The sequence below is a fragment of the Tenrec ecaudatus genome, chromosome 16, assembly GCF_050624435.1.
Source record: "Tenrec ecaudatus isolate mTenEca1 chromosome 16, mTenEca1.hap1, whole genome shotgun sequence".
Classification (NCBI taxonomy): Eukaryota; Metazoa; Chordata; class Mammalia; order Afrosoricida; family Tenrecidae; genus Tenrec; species Tenrec ecaudatus.
The window spans coordinates 82,716,775-82,733,242 of NC_134545.1; the positions used below are offsets into that span (position 1 = coordinate 82,716,775).

A 16,468-nucleotide genomic window follows, 5' to 3' on the forward strand; every position below is an offset into this window, starting at 1 on the left:
GAATGAAGATCAATGGAATTTGTCAAGAGAGAGTGAAATGGAATTGTACAGAGAGAGTGAAAGACTTGAAGTATAGTCAGCCTGTAAGAGTCTTGATAAGTTTCCGAAAAACTTTAAGTGTGCCTCTCTCCCTTGAGAGGGCATAGAAGAAAGGATCCTTGGTTTGCTTGAGTGATTGCCCCTGTTCTTGGCCCAGAGTTCAAAATTTACTATGGCTTTGGTAAAAATAAGTGAGATAAGGGGAAGAGGAAAAAAAATCTAATAAATATGAAGAGCTTTAAAAAGTTGATGGAACAATTCCATTGCCTTCAATTCCATTTTTCTATGAATTTATTAAATTTTATTGGGGGCTCATTCAACTCTTATCACAATCCATCCATCCATCCATTGTGTCAAGCACATTTGTACTTTTGTTGCCATCATTCGCAAAACATTTTCTTTCTACTTGAGCCCTTGGTATCAGCTCTTCATTTTTCCCCTCCTCCCTGTCCTCCTCAACCCTTTGATAATTTATAAATTACTATTTTGTCATACCTTACATTGTCCAACATCTCCCTTCACCCACTTTTCTGTTGTCCCCCAGGTAAGGGTTTATATGTAGATCATTGTGACCAGTTCCCCCTTTCTACCCTACTTTTCCCTTCCCCTCCTGGTATCGTTACTCTCATTATTGGTTCTGAGGGGTATTTCCGTCCCAGGTTCCCTGTGTTTCCAGTTCCTATCTGTACCAGTGTATATCTTCTGGTTTAGCCGGATTTGTAAGGTAGAATTGAGATCATGATAGTGGGGAGGAGGAAGCATTAAAGAATTAGAGGAAAGTTGTATGTTTCATTGTTTCTATACTGCATCCTGACTGGCTTGTCTCCTCCATGCGACCCTTCTGTAAGGGGATGTCCAGTTGCCTACAGATGGGCTTTGGGTCCCCAATCTGCACTCCCCCTCATTCACAATGATGCGATTTTTTTGTTCTGGGTCTTTGATGCCTGCTACCTGATCCCATTGACACCTTGTGATCACACAGGCTGGTGTGTTTCTTCCATGTGGGCTTTGTTGTTTCTGAACTAGATGGCCGCTTATTTACCTTCAAGCCTTTAAGACCCCAGACGCTATATCTTGATAGCCGGGCACCATCAGCTTTCTTCACCACATCTGCTCATGCACCACATCTGGTTTGTCTTCAGGGATCGTGTTGGGAAGGTGAGCACCATGGAATGCCAGTTTAATAGAACAAAGTGTTCTTGCATTAAGGGATTACTTGAGAGGAGGCCCAATGTCTATCTGCCACCTTAATACTAAGCCTATAAATATATGTACATAGATCTATTTCTCCACTGTCATATATAAATATACTTACATATGTACATGCCTGCATTTAGACCTCTATAAGTGCCCTTTGCCTCCTAGTTCTTTCCTCTATTTCCTTTTACTTTCTTCTAGTCCCACTATCATGCTCATCCTTCATTTGGGTTTCAGTAATTCCTCTCAGTTACATTGTCCTTGATCAAGCCCTACCAGGCCTCCTACACCCTCCTCGCCATTGAGTTTGGATCACTTGTTCCAATGTCCCTGGGTTGGTTCACACCCACTTCTTTCCCCCCACCTACCCCTCTTCCATGTAACCCCAGAACCATCCTTCCTGTTGTTTTCTCCTCCAGATTGCTTGTCCAGCCTATCTTATCTAGATAAACCTACAGAGATAATATGCACAAAAAACAAGACAGAGCAAAACAAAGCAACAAAAGAAAATACAACAACAACAAAAAACCACCCGCAATTAGTTCAAGGTCTGTTCTTTAGGAGCGTTTTTCCAGTTGAGTCTGATGGGGTGCCACGCCCTGGCCCCAAAGTCTATTTTTGGTATTTCCTCAGGACTTCCTTGCTCAGCTCCCCTTGCTGCTCTGTTGCATGTCCTTTGTGGGGTCAGGAGGGTCCCCCGCAAATCATCATAGGTCCGGTAGGTACAATTGTCCAGTGATAATAAGTAAAGATTATAGTAAAGTCATAGCATGAGAGGTTGGGGAGAGAGTCAAATAATGGAGCCAGGCACAATTCATGGTAGCATGCTCACCTCAGCTCCACTTGGTGGTCCTCGTGGGGAAAGCCTGGCCACGAGAGCAGGAGAGAGCCCCGGGAGCGAGAGCAGGAGAGCTCCTGGGAGCGAGAACTGGGGAGAGCTCTTTATTGCTAACCAATGGTATATCTCATTAGGGGGACATGATTACATCACAGGAAGGGGCAGTACAATAGGCATGCACATTGTAGAATGGGGATGTATGATAGGGTGTGCCCATAGGAATGGGAAGGTCTAGGGATATATATGTGACAAAATGGGCGGACCCTAGATTCATGATGGCAGCCTAACCTTGGCCATCCTTGGGAGGGTTTGACCTCTCTGCTGTCTCCTACAAGGAAACAGACAACTACTATCGTTATCAGAAGGGAATGGGCCCTACTTGTGGGATAAACAGTGCTGTCTGCTTGCCCTAGATGGCTGATAGCTCTTAAGGAGAATGGCCCCTGATCTATTCTTGATGACCTCCAAGTGTACAGTCATTCACAAGCAACTAAGTTTGGCATATATTTGGGGGAGACAACTTGGGAGAAATCCTTCTGTTTCCCATAGCCCTTGGTGTTTTGCCTCGGTGTGGTGGGGTCAGATTGGGCACAATTCCCACTCTGTGTCTCTAGTGTTGTCCCCTGTAGGACTATGGGTCAGTGAGGGATGTCATGTATTGTAGTGGGGCCGACCATATAGTCGTCTCTGTGCATTGGCTGCTCTGAGCCAGGGATATCATCCTTAAGGCTTGGTGGGCCAGGATGTGCTCCACTCTCTCTTCCTCCCCCTTTATTGCTCCCGTGTGCTCTGATCAGAAATGCCCCTCTCCCTGAGCTGTAGCTTCAGTGTTGTCCTCTGAAGTAAATTCTTCTGGGGGGAGGAGGGCTGTCCATGTAGTTGGGATTGGGGCCGGACCTTCAGACCTCTACTGGTTCCCTGTTTCATGCTGGTATGTTGCATTCACATCTTGGAGCACTGGGTTGAAGTCTGACCACTTGGGTGGGTTAGTGCCTGTTCCCCTGCTACCCATGTCTTTTATTTTTTACTCCTCCCTCCACCACCCCCCCCCGCCCCCTCACTTTTAGTTGGCTATCATATGTATCCCTGGATTTGTTTTGGCCCCTGCCACACTACCTGGACCTGATCGCAGGAATGTTTGTATACAGTAGCTTTTTCCCTGTGCCTCTTTTGCATTTTTTTAAGCTCAGCTCATTGTACTTGTAAGGTCTCTTTCTCCGGGACTAGATTTCAGCCTCCGTCCTTGGCTCCGCACGATAAAATTTCATGCCGAAGCCGGGCTCGTGATCCAAGTGAATTTAATGAGAGTTCAAAGAAGCATCAGGTTTTACGCGGCACCCATAGGATTCCTTTGACCATGCGGCCTGGCAGAGACTGCTCGGGGTCACGCAAAGGTCTCTCTCCTCCCAGGAAGACAACCAGACAAGCCAAGCAAGACCAGCCCCTCTCCCTCTCGGTCCCTGCCTTTTCAAGGGTTCCGGGGGAGGCGTGGTGAACGACATCCCATTGGCTGAATTGCAGTCACCTGGCCCAGGTGGGCTGCTCCAGGTGTAACGCCCATCTGGGCCCACCGGCGGGAAAATCCAGCTTTTGTCCTTTGCTGGCTCTCCTGGGCATGCGTAAATGGACTTCCCAATTCCCTAGGCCAAGCTACCTAACATACTCATGTTATACTTGTCCTTTTGTGCTTAACTTACTTCACTTAGCATAATTCCCTCCAGTTGTACCTATGCAGCAATGTGCTTCATGCGTTCATCACTGCTTTTTAGCGATGCGGAGTACTCCATTGTATGTATGTACCACAGTTTTTTAATCCATTCGTCTGTTGATCGAAATTTGGGTTGTTTCCAACTCTTTGCGATTGTGAACTGTGCCACGATGAACATTGGAGCACAGATGTTTGGCCATGGTTTGTTTCTTGTGTCTTCTGGATATATGCCTAGTAGGGGGGTTGCTGGGTCATATGGTTTTAGATATCACCAAATCGATTTCCATAGTGTCTGTACATACCTACATGTCCAACAGCAGTGGATGAGAGATACTATCTCACCACAACCCCTTCAACACTTGTTGTTTTCTGACTTTTTGAATTGGGCTTTGAGGGTATTAGGTGATATCTCATTGTTGTTTTAATTTGCATTTCTCCTGTGGCTAATGATTGGGAACATTTTCTCATATGTTTTCTGCCCTTGTGAAACTTCTGTTGAGGTCCTTTGCCCACCTTCTCAGTGGGCAATTAGGTTTTTTTTCTTTTTGGAAACCAGCAGAATATTGTAGAGTTTTGGTAATAAGGCCTTTGTGTGATGTATCATTGCTAAAGATGTTTTCCCAGCCCTGGGCTCTCATTATTCTCTTTGTGAATTCTTTCGATGTACACAGGTGTTTTATCTTCAGTATATCCCACTTGTAATTTTGTGATTTATCTGTATTTGTGTCCTTCCCTATTTCTGATAACCTATGTAGTCCCTGCAGCAAAGTTCTCAGGTTTGTTCCAATTCCCTTGTTGATGGGCCTAATAGTTTGAGGTTTACCTCGAGGTCTGTGATCTACCTTGAGTTTATTCTTGTGTACAGAGTGAGATAAGGGTCTTGCTTCATTTTTCTGCAGGTAGATATCCATTTTTTTTCCAGCACCACTTGTTGAAGAGGGCATCTGCTTCCCATTTGATAATTTTGGGGCCCTTATCAAAGGTCAGTTGTCTGTATGCTGATGGTTTTATTTCTGGGTCTTCAGTTCTTTTCCATTGGTCTGTATATCTGTTATCATACCAATACCATGCGGTTTTGACCACCGTGCCTGTATAATGTGTGCCAAAGTCAGGTAAAGCAAGCCCTCCAATTGTGTCCTTTTTGAGGAGTTCTCTGCTAATTCTGGTCTCCTTCTCTCTCCATATAAAGTTGATAATCCCTTTTTCCATTTCATTGAAGAAAGATGAGGGTAATTGCATTGATCTTATATAGTGCCTTGGGCATAACTGACATCTTTACTATATTAGAGTCTTACAATTCACGAGCATGTAGTCTTGAGATGTGTCTCCTGGAGGCAGCAGATTGATGATGGGTTATGTTTTCTAAGCTAGTCTGCTAGTCTCAGTCTTCTAATACCTGAGTTCAGTCCATTAATATTCAGGGTTATTATCTCCATCTGTGGACTCTGTGATGTCATCTAATACCTTTTGTGTTGGGTGTTTCCTGCCTCCCTTCGTTATTGGTGTGTTGTGCATATGTGTGTGTGTTTCATTCTTGACTTCGTTTCCCCCTTAAGCCAAACTATCTTGGGGGCTGTTTTCTCTTTGTTGCCCTCTGGGTTGGGCTTGTTCTATGTGGTGGTCTCCTATTTATGCTTGATGAACGCTGTTCTTCTGCCCATATGAGGTCAGTGAGAATTTTTTGTACGGCTTGGTTTCTTCTAATGTATTTTTTGAGTTTTTCCTTGTCTGGGAAGACTCTTCTTCATCTACCTTGCTAGATAATTTGGCTGGATAGAGTATTTTTGGGTTTGTGTTGTTTTCCTTTAATTTTTGGAATGTTACTCCACTCTCTTCTTCATAGTGTCCACTGATAGGTCTGAGCATATTCTTATTTGGTAACCTTTATATGTGATTGCTTGTTTTTCCCTAGCTAGTCTCATAATTTTTTCCTTTCCCTCAAAGTTGGATAGTTTAACTATTATGTGACTTGGTGACTTCTTGGGAATCAGTCTAACTGGTATTATTTCAGTCTCCTGAATGGTTGTCTAGCTTTCATTCATTAAACTGGGGAAGTTTTCCTCTCAAGAAATCTCTCCCTGTCGTTGCAGATGACGTCTTTGTTGTATCTTCCTCCAGTAATCCAGTTAATCTGATGTTCCTCTTCATAGCAACAGACATAGCTCGTAGGTTTTGATGATCTCAGTAGATTTTTGTTCATGTTTGTTCAAGTATGCTTGGCTGTCCTCTAGGTCACTGGTGTGGTTCTCTGCCTTCTCCAGTCAATTGGCGATGTCTGTGAATCTGCTACTGGTTTTTGTTATCTCGTCCCTACACTCTTGTATTTCCCTTTGGTGTATGGTTTGTATCTCCTCTCTCATTTCATCCTTTTTTGTATTGTTTCCCTCATATCTTGTATGACTCCAAGCAGCATGCTGAAAATTTCTTTCAGTGGCACATCAATGTCTACTTCTGTGCACATTGTTAGGTACAGAACATTTTCTGCCATTGCCTTTTGTTTCTCCTGTTTTTTGTTTTTTCTTCGCTGAGTTAGTTGGGGCTGATTCCTTTTTGCGTTGCGTTGTTTTAGAGGATCCAGGTGCCGTTTTCCAGAATTTCCTTGGTCAGGTAGATTGCTGCGGAGGTTGAGCAGAAGCTGCTCCCACAGCAGTTTGGACTGTTGGCAAGTGTTGGCAGAGCTGTCTTAGGCCACGTGAGGCACTCCGGCAGGCAGGAGGAAGTTCCTTTAGTCGTGTGGGACCACTGAGGATGGGTAGGATCTCCCCCAGCCATGCAGGCAGGATTTCCCCTGGAAGAAGAAAGTGGGCAGGATTTCCCCCAGAAGAAGTTGGGCAGCATATCCCCTAGTGGAGGGTGGGCAGGCTTTCCCCAGTCTAGGGTTATGCTGTAGAGGGTGGAGCTCTCCCAGCTGGGTGGAGGGCAGGCATAAATACCCTTGGCTAAGGGGAGTGGTCTGGAGGTCAGCAGTAGTGTGTAAGAGAAATGGGAAGAGTAAAAGAAAAAAAACCACAGACAGCTGAGACTGGGGGGGTGGGGGAGGGGTGGGACAGAGAAGAGAGGGAAACAAAAGTAATAATATAACTGAGCCCTAAGCCCTGAGTGTGGGGCTGAAGGGGTTTAAACCATTCCCCGAGACAAGCCCCTGGGCAGACTCCAAATGATCCCAGATCTGACTGAGACGGTGGTGGGCCTAAGGTCAAACCCTAACCAGCCTCCACTGTGGTAAGCCAAAAAACCCCAACTCCTCAGAACCTAGTGGATCTGTGCCTAGTTAGCTTTATGATATTACTCCTGCGAACTGTCTGTGAAATTTCCCTTTTAGTAACTCTCCTGTGCTGATCTCTGCATTCCCTCTGGTGTATGTTACCCAGTCACCATCTTCCCGGAAGTCCTCTTAAGAATTTTTTAAGCCCCCTGTAAGCTATGGTGAATAGAGTTCTCTTGCCTAAATATTCTTGAGTATTGAGTAAAACAAGATAACTTTGTTCTCTCAATTTTGAATTTTGGCATGTTGGAATGTAAACAAAGTTGGCAAACTGGATTTCTTGCCTTTAGGGAACAAATAATGAGTATAAAGCTAATATAGCTTTTAAAATAGCTATGTCATGCAGAGAGAAGCTTGCTATATTTAATCACATAATTTTCTTGTTTCCCCCAGATATTTTTACTCAACATTTGGTGTGGTGGTTTATTACATAAACCTTTGGATCTTGCATGAGAGAGATTAAGTCTTCTGACACAGAGTCACAGAAGGTGGTGAACAAACTTCTAATAGCTGTGGTAAGTGTTATATGGAACACGGTGGTGGGGCCTATAATGTTTTGATGGTGGTGGTGGTGGGGGATGATGATAGGAAATTTGTAATGCGCTTTAAGGAAACCAGTTTTCCTTTTTTTCCTCAAATTGGTGGAGTTAAAAAGCAATCATGGTTTGTTATTTCCATGATTCACAAAATTAAAATTTGTTGAGAATATACTATGGGATGCAGAGTTGTGAGCAGTTAAGAGCTTATGTCGGTCAGTCATGGGTTTGAGTTATAGCTACTACACAGAACTAGTTAGATGGGTGACCTTGAGTCTTAATCACCTCACGTATACAATGGGCATAATTATTCATACCCAAGGAGTCATTAGAAGTTTAAATAAGATAAAGTTTGTGAGCCCTTAGCACAATACTTTATTCATTGACTTCTTTGGTACAGTACAAATTGAAATTATACTGCCTCTTCTTCAGGCCACCTGAAATGATAGACTAGATAAGGTCCTGATTACTCAGTGGGTCACCCCAATAATATGCACCTGCCTCAGTCATCTGTGGTGGGTGCAAGGCCACTTCAGATGATTCTAGGTCATTGGCAGACGGGGGAGACTGGGCAAAGGCCCCGTGGGCCAGAGGTGGTGAGGTTGTTGGGTGGAGGCAGGAAGGGGATAGAAGGAAATAATCAGCACAGGTCTGTGGGCCCCAGACATCTCAGATGAGCAGCATCTCCACCCAAACAGATGGCAGAAGGTGACAGGTGGAGAACAAGTGGAGGCTTTGCCCAGGGCAGGTCGTAGTGAGAGTCACCATCACTATTACAACCTCTGGACTCTTCAGTGGTGAGGAAAGGGGTCATCCAATGCTACATGCATTCCTAGATGTGCTGTGGATGCCTGGCAGGCGGTCAGCGATGGTCGGGGGACACTGGTCTGTAGACAGTCATGTCTCCCAATTATTGTATACTCTTAATTTTGTATAATGACCTGGTCTTAGGAACCTAGGCATGCCTTTAAGAAAGGAGTGGATGTGTAAGGTTTTTATAATCTCAAACATTCATATTTTTCATCATCTCATGATTATAATATGTCTGCACATGGAATTTGTGGGTTTTAAGAATGAACCAGATATGAGCAGGGAGAGTTAGTCTGACTGTAGTTTAATTCTGCTCTCACCATGAGATTGTGTAGTAGTCTTCTTTATTAAAAATAGCTATGAGTTTTTGTCCTATATACAAGTTTATCTTTTGTGAGAAATAGCTAATCAATTGAGTCAAACAAATCATAGTAAAAATTCTTAGCTTAAGGAAAAACATCTGAATTGATATTTTTTGTACAGTTTTATTTTCCAAAGATTTTTTTGCATGCCATCTGTGTGCTAGGAATAAAGGTGGTGGTCACTGAGAATATAAGGATGATAAGGTACTTCTTGCTTTTAAGGAACTCAAGGTAAAATTGGTATAGGCAGACAACTTAGCATAGAAGAGAAAATACGCTATACATTTAGACAAGGAATATTAATATATATTTGAATCTACAACTTGCATGTTTTCTGATAGGCATTCAAAGGCTGCATCTTAAAAGTACCAATCCCAAGTTATTGTAAAGTAGGTTTCAAACGATCATGGCAGGCCTTGGATTTGGATTCATTGTAAGACAAGACACACACTGCTCACTCATTGATATGGTTACATTCCTAAGACCAGGTTGCAGTGTGAAAAATCAGCTTTATGCTAAAATGGAGGAGGAGTACATAACTACCTAGTTGCCAACTTACATCACTACAGCCAATTACATCATAAAATCACTGAGAATTATGGGCCACCAACCAGGTTGACCCATCAGTGTTACTCTCTGGCCTCCCACCTGGGTGTTATTACCAGACAAATATCATTAATTTATAAAATACAGTGAATTTCAGGTTACAAACTTCGTATTTGTCCTTTGATATTATGTAAATTTGCCCTAACTTTGAAATGATGGAACCCCCTACCCCTTCTTGCAACTAGTTGTTTCCAATTACTTTCACTTACTATACATGTAACTTTTAAATCATTGAAAAGGCTTCATACACTAAATAAAGTAAGGCTAAATAAGATCTGTTAGCACCTGCTCAGATTTTCTTAAAATTGGATTTAAAAATACAGATCTGTAACCAGAGGATTGCCTATATTGGGAACAGTAGATAGTTTACTATCGACATAAGTGTGAAGTAATGAGATAGTCCTAAGTGAGGAATTGGTGTAATCCTACGTAGGACTAAACTCCTGGAAGCCATCAGATTTATTGACCATCTGACATTCCTGGCTTCTCAATTCCATGGTTCAGTTACGTCATTTGGGACAACTTTTGGAGAGATGAAGGAAAGCAATTAGGGCTTCTCATCTCCAAAACATCAAATAATTGATGCAGCTATTTCTATGTTTCTCTTCCCAGAGAATTGTCATAATATAATGATATCACTTTAGGATTGTTGGAAGAATTAAATGAGAATGTTACTATTTTGAATACAACCAAAGTCAAGAGAGCAAGTAAAGATCTGTTAAGTGGCCCAAATTGTCATAAATTTGATACCATGAAACTTCATACGCTTTGCTTAAATGAGAAACAACTCAGATCCTTACTAGAAGTCATTTATTCTTATTTTGGATAGAATTTGAACACCTTGATTATCCAATATATTGAAGAAAATGGTTAGAGTGGCATAAAGTTTCAGGTGATGAAGAAGGAGACTACAGATCAGGTACTCTTCTGAAAAGGCGTAATGTGGAAGTCTTAATAGAGCTGTGTTGTGTCTTACGTAGGGTAGCTTTTTACATTGAATAAGGTCTGAGGTGTCATTTTATACATGGCCCAGTGGAGCTGCATGCATATACTATGTAACTCCTCATTCTGCTCCCCATTAATAAGTCTTTCCTACACATCTTTGAATAATGTCTTTGTAGGTTTGCTAAAGGAATATCTACCTAGTTTACAAGTTTATTTATTTTCAGTCTAGTTATATCCAAGAGCAAGCCCAAAGTAGTCTCTTCTACTGTAAAATTAAAGTTGAAGTTTATTGTCTTTATTTTGTTAATCTAAAGGACAGGTTCCTGAATATTCTTGGCTTACCACCCCTTTTCAGGGGGGAAGAAAATCTCCTCAGCACTCCCTGGTAATTCAAAATATTTCTATTGTAGCCCATAATCCAGGATAAGTGTAGGCATCTGCTTTTGCTGCTACCCCTAGATCATTTCAGTGTCCCCCACCCCATGGGGTGGTATTGCTCACTTTGGGAAACACTGATCTAAAGTATATGTTTTGTACAGCTTGGATTCAATAGAATATATGAATGAACCTCCAATCAGTTACAGGAATTATTTTGTGTTTTCCAGTGTGAAATGTATCATCTTATTAGCTAGTGTAAGTGCATTTGTGGAAGGGTGCATTAAGAAAACTACAGCAGTATCAGTTGGGTTTCATGAGCAGATTTTATAGTTTTTAAAATATTAAACCATTTCTTTGCTGTTCACGTATAATTATTCATGTTATTATATTATACATTAGGGCATTTATATTATGTTTGGGTAGAATATACTCATATTCTGTGAAGCTCTTCTCCAAAGGAAAGACGCGTTGTTGTTGTTCTCCAGATACTGTTTGACCTGACAGCCCTGGAAAAACTGCTGGGTTAGCTGCTGGGTTAGGCTGCTATTCACAAGGTTGGCAGATCAAAGCCACCATCTGCTTTGTGGGAGAAAGATGAGGCTGTCTGCTCCTGAATAGATTTAAAACTTAGACTAGATTTATAGCCCTGGAAACTCTACATAGGATTTCTATGAATTGGAATTGACTTGATAGCCGTGGGTTTGCTTGGGTGTCCCACTGGTAGTATAGGACCCTGAAAGTATGGAAAAAATGGATATATTCCTAATTTTGTTATTCTGCTAAAGACACCTGGCCAAGTTATTTAACAATCTGAATTTTCACTTGTTTTACTTTTACTTTTCTATTCCTGTACTACCAAATTTTGAAAAAAATTGAAGTAGAGAATGTTTTCTGTCTCTCCTTTGTAAATTTCTGATAACGAATATTCAGTTTAAAAACCAGAGTTGCTATCTAGTCAGTTCTGATTCATGGAAGCCAATGTGTGTTACACAATAGAACTGTGTTCCAAGTGATTTTATGGCTCCAGTCTTTGGGAAGCTGATTGCCAGGCCTTCTTTTTTGGGGGGTGGGGGAGGAGTACTTCTGGGTATGTTTGAATCACCGGCCTTTCTATTAGTAGTTGAACAGTATAGTGTTTGTCCAGTCCTGAATATACTGTTTAGAACAGTGCTTTCCAAACAGCCAGTAAAGTGAAATCAATGTAGCGATAAATAAATGTTAAATTATAAGAATTTTTAAGTTTAAAAAGCAAATAGAATAAATGAAAAATTAGTACTACATCACATGTAGTAAGGGTATTTTATTAAACTTTTTTTTCTTCAGGGGTGTGTGTGTGTGTGTGTGTGTGTGTGTGTGTGTGTGTGTGTGTGTGTGTGTGTACATATCCTGATAAATTTTTCTTGCCATGGATTAATGAAATGTTTTTGGAAAACTGGCTTAGAAAGTTTTTCTACAAAGAGTTGGTACTTAGGGCAAGGAACTTTGTTATTAACAAAGTTTTTTTTTTAATTGCCTTGGGTAAGTAAAGATCTATATAAAAGGGCTGCAAAAAGTTTATGGAAAAATTCCATTATCTTTTAGTTCCATTTTTCTGTGAATGTTTTGTAGTCCCTTGTATAGCAAAATACTAATAGCAGCTATGTGTGTATGAGAATTTTTTTTTAAAAAAGGGTTTATTTTATAATGCTTTTATATAAAGGTGGGGGAAATATACCTTATTTAGTTTTATGCTTTATCCTTCCCTCCCCCCCAATCAAAATTACTAGATTTCCCCTCTTCTTTCAGTCCGTTAAGCCCCAATTTCTGTCCTGGGAGACCTCATTCTGTAATTGCCAAGAAAGGGAAATAAGTAATCTGGTTTTGTCCTCACAACATTAGCACTGCATAAAGTTTATCAGTGTATAAAGTTTATCAATGAATATTAATTGCTATGATTACAAGATTGCTTGGCACTCCAAAGATAACTGCCCTCTATACTGGACATTGCTAAAGAGGTTGAGTTTAGTTAACATTGTATTCCGAAAACCAACCAAATATAGTTAATTGAAGATGTGATTTTGCACAGGCTTTGATCCTGAACTTTGTTGGAATAAGAATAACTTTTAAGAAAGACATTGTCTATATGAATTTGGTTTATGTTTAGCTACTGAGGCTCAAGGTACCGTGAATGTCCTGAGATGAATAATTCAGCCATTTGGAACATCATATTCTACTTATATTCCTCTTGTGTTTCTAATAAAGATATAGCAAAGCAGTATTATTAGACTTTCTAATCTTAAAGTTGCTACATTTGGGTGAGACATTTCTAACCCATTTGAGTGAGACATTTTTCTCCATAACTCCATTGAAACCATTCCAATGTCACCAACAACTTCTGTCTTGCCAAATTCAGTAGGAAATTCACAGTTCTTCCTACTTGCACTTGGACTACTCTTACCTTTTTTGCAATATGTTTCATTTGGTTTCTGGATGACTGTAGGCGCCATCCTTACTCAGTTTGCTGGTAGTAACTCTTCATCCTGCTCTCTGAATACTGGGACTCTCCCAGGGTTCAGTTCCTCCTGGTTTCTTTCACTCTTGAAGTGATACAACAGCATGTAGAAATTATTGAACAATATCAATACCATTCAGAAGTAAACATAGTTGAAGATAACTCACAAATGGTTGCAGCAGTACAGCATTAGTACGAAAATTCAAGCCGGATTGAGGTGAGGAGACGCTGATAGCTTAGAAAGCAGAGAATACCTGAAAAATGTTTACTTTGTTTTATTGGATTTGCAAAGGCGTTCTATTTTGTGGATAATAGTGATTTATGGATAACATTGTGAAGAAACAGAATTTCAGAACATTTAAAATTTTGCTTATGCAGTACCTGTATCTAAACCAAGGAATCAAAACCAAATTCACTGCCATTAAGTAGATTCAGAATGACCCTTTTCCAAGACTAACTCTACAAGAGTAGAAAAACCAAGAAGCAGTCACTAAAACAGAATGGGGCATACTAAATGGTTACACTCAGGAAAGGGGTGTGTCACCAGTTGTCCTTTGACCATGCTTACTCAGTTTATATGCTGGTTTGCCAAGAAGTTGAATAGTATGAGGAAGAATGCAGCTTCAGGATTGGAGCAAGACTCATTTAACAGCCTGTCACATGCAAATGACCCGAAGCACTTACTGATGAAGATCAAGGACTACAACCTTTAGGATGGATTACATCTCAACATTAAATAAAAATCCCCACAGTTGTTCAATTATGCTTGCTTTCATTGAACTATGGATTGCTATAATATCTGTAAGTTTGCAATAAAATGTTAAAAAAAATACAAAACCCACAAACAACAGATCAGGTGGATTCAAAATCTTTACAGATTAATTACTCTGTGCCTCCCACCCAGCATGCCACAGGCATACTAAAATCGTGGTTTCTAGTTCGCCTAGAAATTAAGTATATATTCTTATTTCTGTTACCTACGATAAAAGTTCTTCAAAAACAAACAAACAAACAAAAATGGACCAAAAAGCACAACATCATGATACATGGTGAAACAATTGAAGTTGTTAAAGATTTTACTTTGCTTGTATCCACAATCAGTGCTCATGAAAACAACAGTCAAAATCAAACTCTATATTCTTGATTGCATTGGTTAAATCTGCTAAAAGAGGCCTATTTGAAATGTTAAAAGCAAAGATGTCACTTTGAAATATAAGGTATGCCTGACCCAAGCTATTGTTTCATGTGTTTGAAAGCTGACAGTGAATACAAAAGACCAAAGGATTGGTGCAGTTGAAAGATAATGTGGGCAAAGAATATTGAGTTTATGGTGGACTGCTAAGGGGAATGGACAGTCTTGTCTTGAACAAAGTACAACTGGAATGTGTCTTGGAAATGACCATGGTGAGGCCTCATCTCATATACTTTGGACATACTTTCAGGAGGGACCAGTTCACAAAGGACATCATTCTTGATAAAATAGAAGGTCCCTGAAAAAGAGGTAGACTGTCAATGAGCTGGATTGACAACAGTGGCTACAACCGTGGGCTCAGACATAGTGGTTGTGAGGATGACGCCGGACCAGTACTGTTTCGTTCTGTTGTACGTAGGCTCAGTGTAAGTTGGAACTGATGACATCTAGCAACAATAACAACAAATGTCATATTTTTTCTATGGTTCTATTCTCTTTAGCTTTTTTAAAATAAATCATTTTATTGGGGCTCATGCAACTCTTATCACAATCCATACATACATCAATTGAGTAAAGCACCCTTATACATTCGTTGCCCCTATCACTCTCAAAATTCGTCTTCCACTTGGGTTCCTGGAATCAGCTCATTTTCCTTTTTTCCCTCCCCGTATCCCCTCCCTCATGAATCCTTAATAATTTATAAATTACTATTTTATCTATCTTATCTTACACTGACTGGTGTCTTCCTTCACCCACTTTCCTGTTGCCCATCCCCCAGAGAGGAGGTTATATGTAGCTCCCCAAGATCGGGTCCCCCTTTGTAATACCCCATTCCCTCCAGGTATCACCACTCTCACCATTGGTCTTGAGGGATTCATCTATCCTAGATTCCCTTCTCTTGAGTTTTTATTTCTGTCACTCATTAGATGGTCTAATCCTTTGCTTTGTCTGGAGTCTTGATGGTGACAACTTCCCAAGTTTTTATTTTCAATTCTTATATGGGGGGGCTTAAAAATTTGGTATTATGTTTTCATTCCATTTTTCCCTGAACTTTTTGAAGACACCTTTTCTGAGCTTAAGACTTTAATGCAGGCAATCCCCAAATTATGAACAAGATCCATTCCTAAATGTGCTTTGAGATGACAGTGTAGGTAAGTCAAAATAGGTGAATATGGTTCTTATTTAGCCTTGGTGGTGCTGTGGGTGGGGTGTTGAACTCTGGCTGTTCCATGGAAGAAATATGAGACTATCTGTTCCCATAGAGATTTTCAGTCTTGGAAACTTTATATAAGCTATTATGAATTGGAATTGACTTGATGGCAGTGGGTTTGGGACAGTGCTTTGGCACTGTTATTAATTCTTCAATGAAACTATATATAAAAGTATATAACGAACTAAGAAAGGTTCGTAATATATAAGCAAGATTCAATGCAGTGTTACGGAGGAGGAGATAGCCTTTAAGCTGAGACTTGAAGGCTGAGTAGGAGGCTACCAGGCATCCAGGCTGATGGGCTCCTGTGGCGTAAGTTACAGAGATGTGAGAAAGAAGCTGCACATGATGCTAGTACGAGCTCAGAGTGATTGAACATGACACCAGGCAGATTCATGGTGAAGCTAATGGAGATACCTTAAAAATAGTACATGGTAAAGAGTCGCTGAAGAATTTTGAACAGGGAACTGACCAAATCTAATTTTCATTAGAGAAAATCACTTGAAGCATTGTATAACCACAATGTGCCCAAGTTGGCAATTGATAGACACATCAGATATAATAACTCACAGGTTTCTGATTTGAAGGCCTGTGTTGACGGTATTACCAGACCCCAAACTCTAAAATTGATGAGTACAGAATAAAGAATCTAAGCAGATGACTAGAATATGAAGCAGTGTAATATTTTGTCCAGAAATTGTTTGGATTACTTGTGTTACTGTGTTAAGCATATTACTTTTCATTATAAATATACTAAATATATCTTATTTTTGTTCTTTTATTAATGGATGTATATACTGCTAAACTGGATCGGTTTTGATATTTCTCATATTTATCAGTTTCTAAGAAGTAGGCCAATTAGAAAAAGGAACATTTTGATAATATAGTTAA

The 16,468-nt window shown here is 40.4% G+C and overlaps 1 protein-coding gene across 3 annotated transcripts in view; it reads left to right on the plus strand.

Moving 5' to 3' along the window:
• R3HCC1L (R3H domain and coiled-coil containing 1 like) overlaps positions 1 to 16,468 on the plus strand; it is a 93,885-nt gene that overhangs the window by 28,528 nt on the left and 48,889 nt on the right. For 2 of the 3 annotated variants that reach the window (XM_075534001.1, XM_075534000.1), the window contains exon 3: positions 7,441 to 7,562. The gene's annotated coding sequence lies outside the window, so the exon portion shown is untranslated. Of the gene's footprint in view, positions 1 to 7,440; positions 7,563 to 10,190; positions 10,281 to 16,468 lie in introns of all 3 variants that reach the window. The other variant, XM_075534002.1, reaches the window with a different exon arrangement.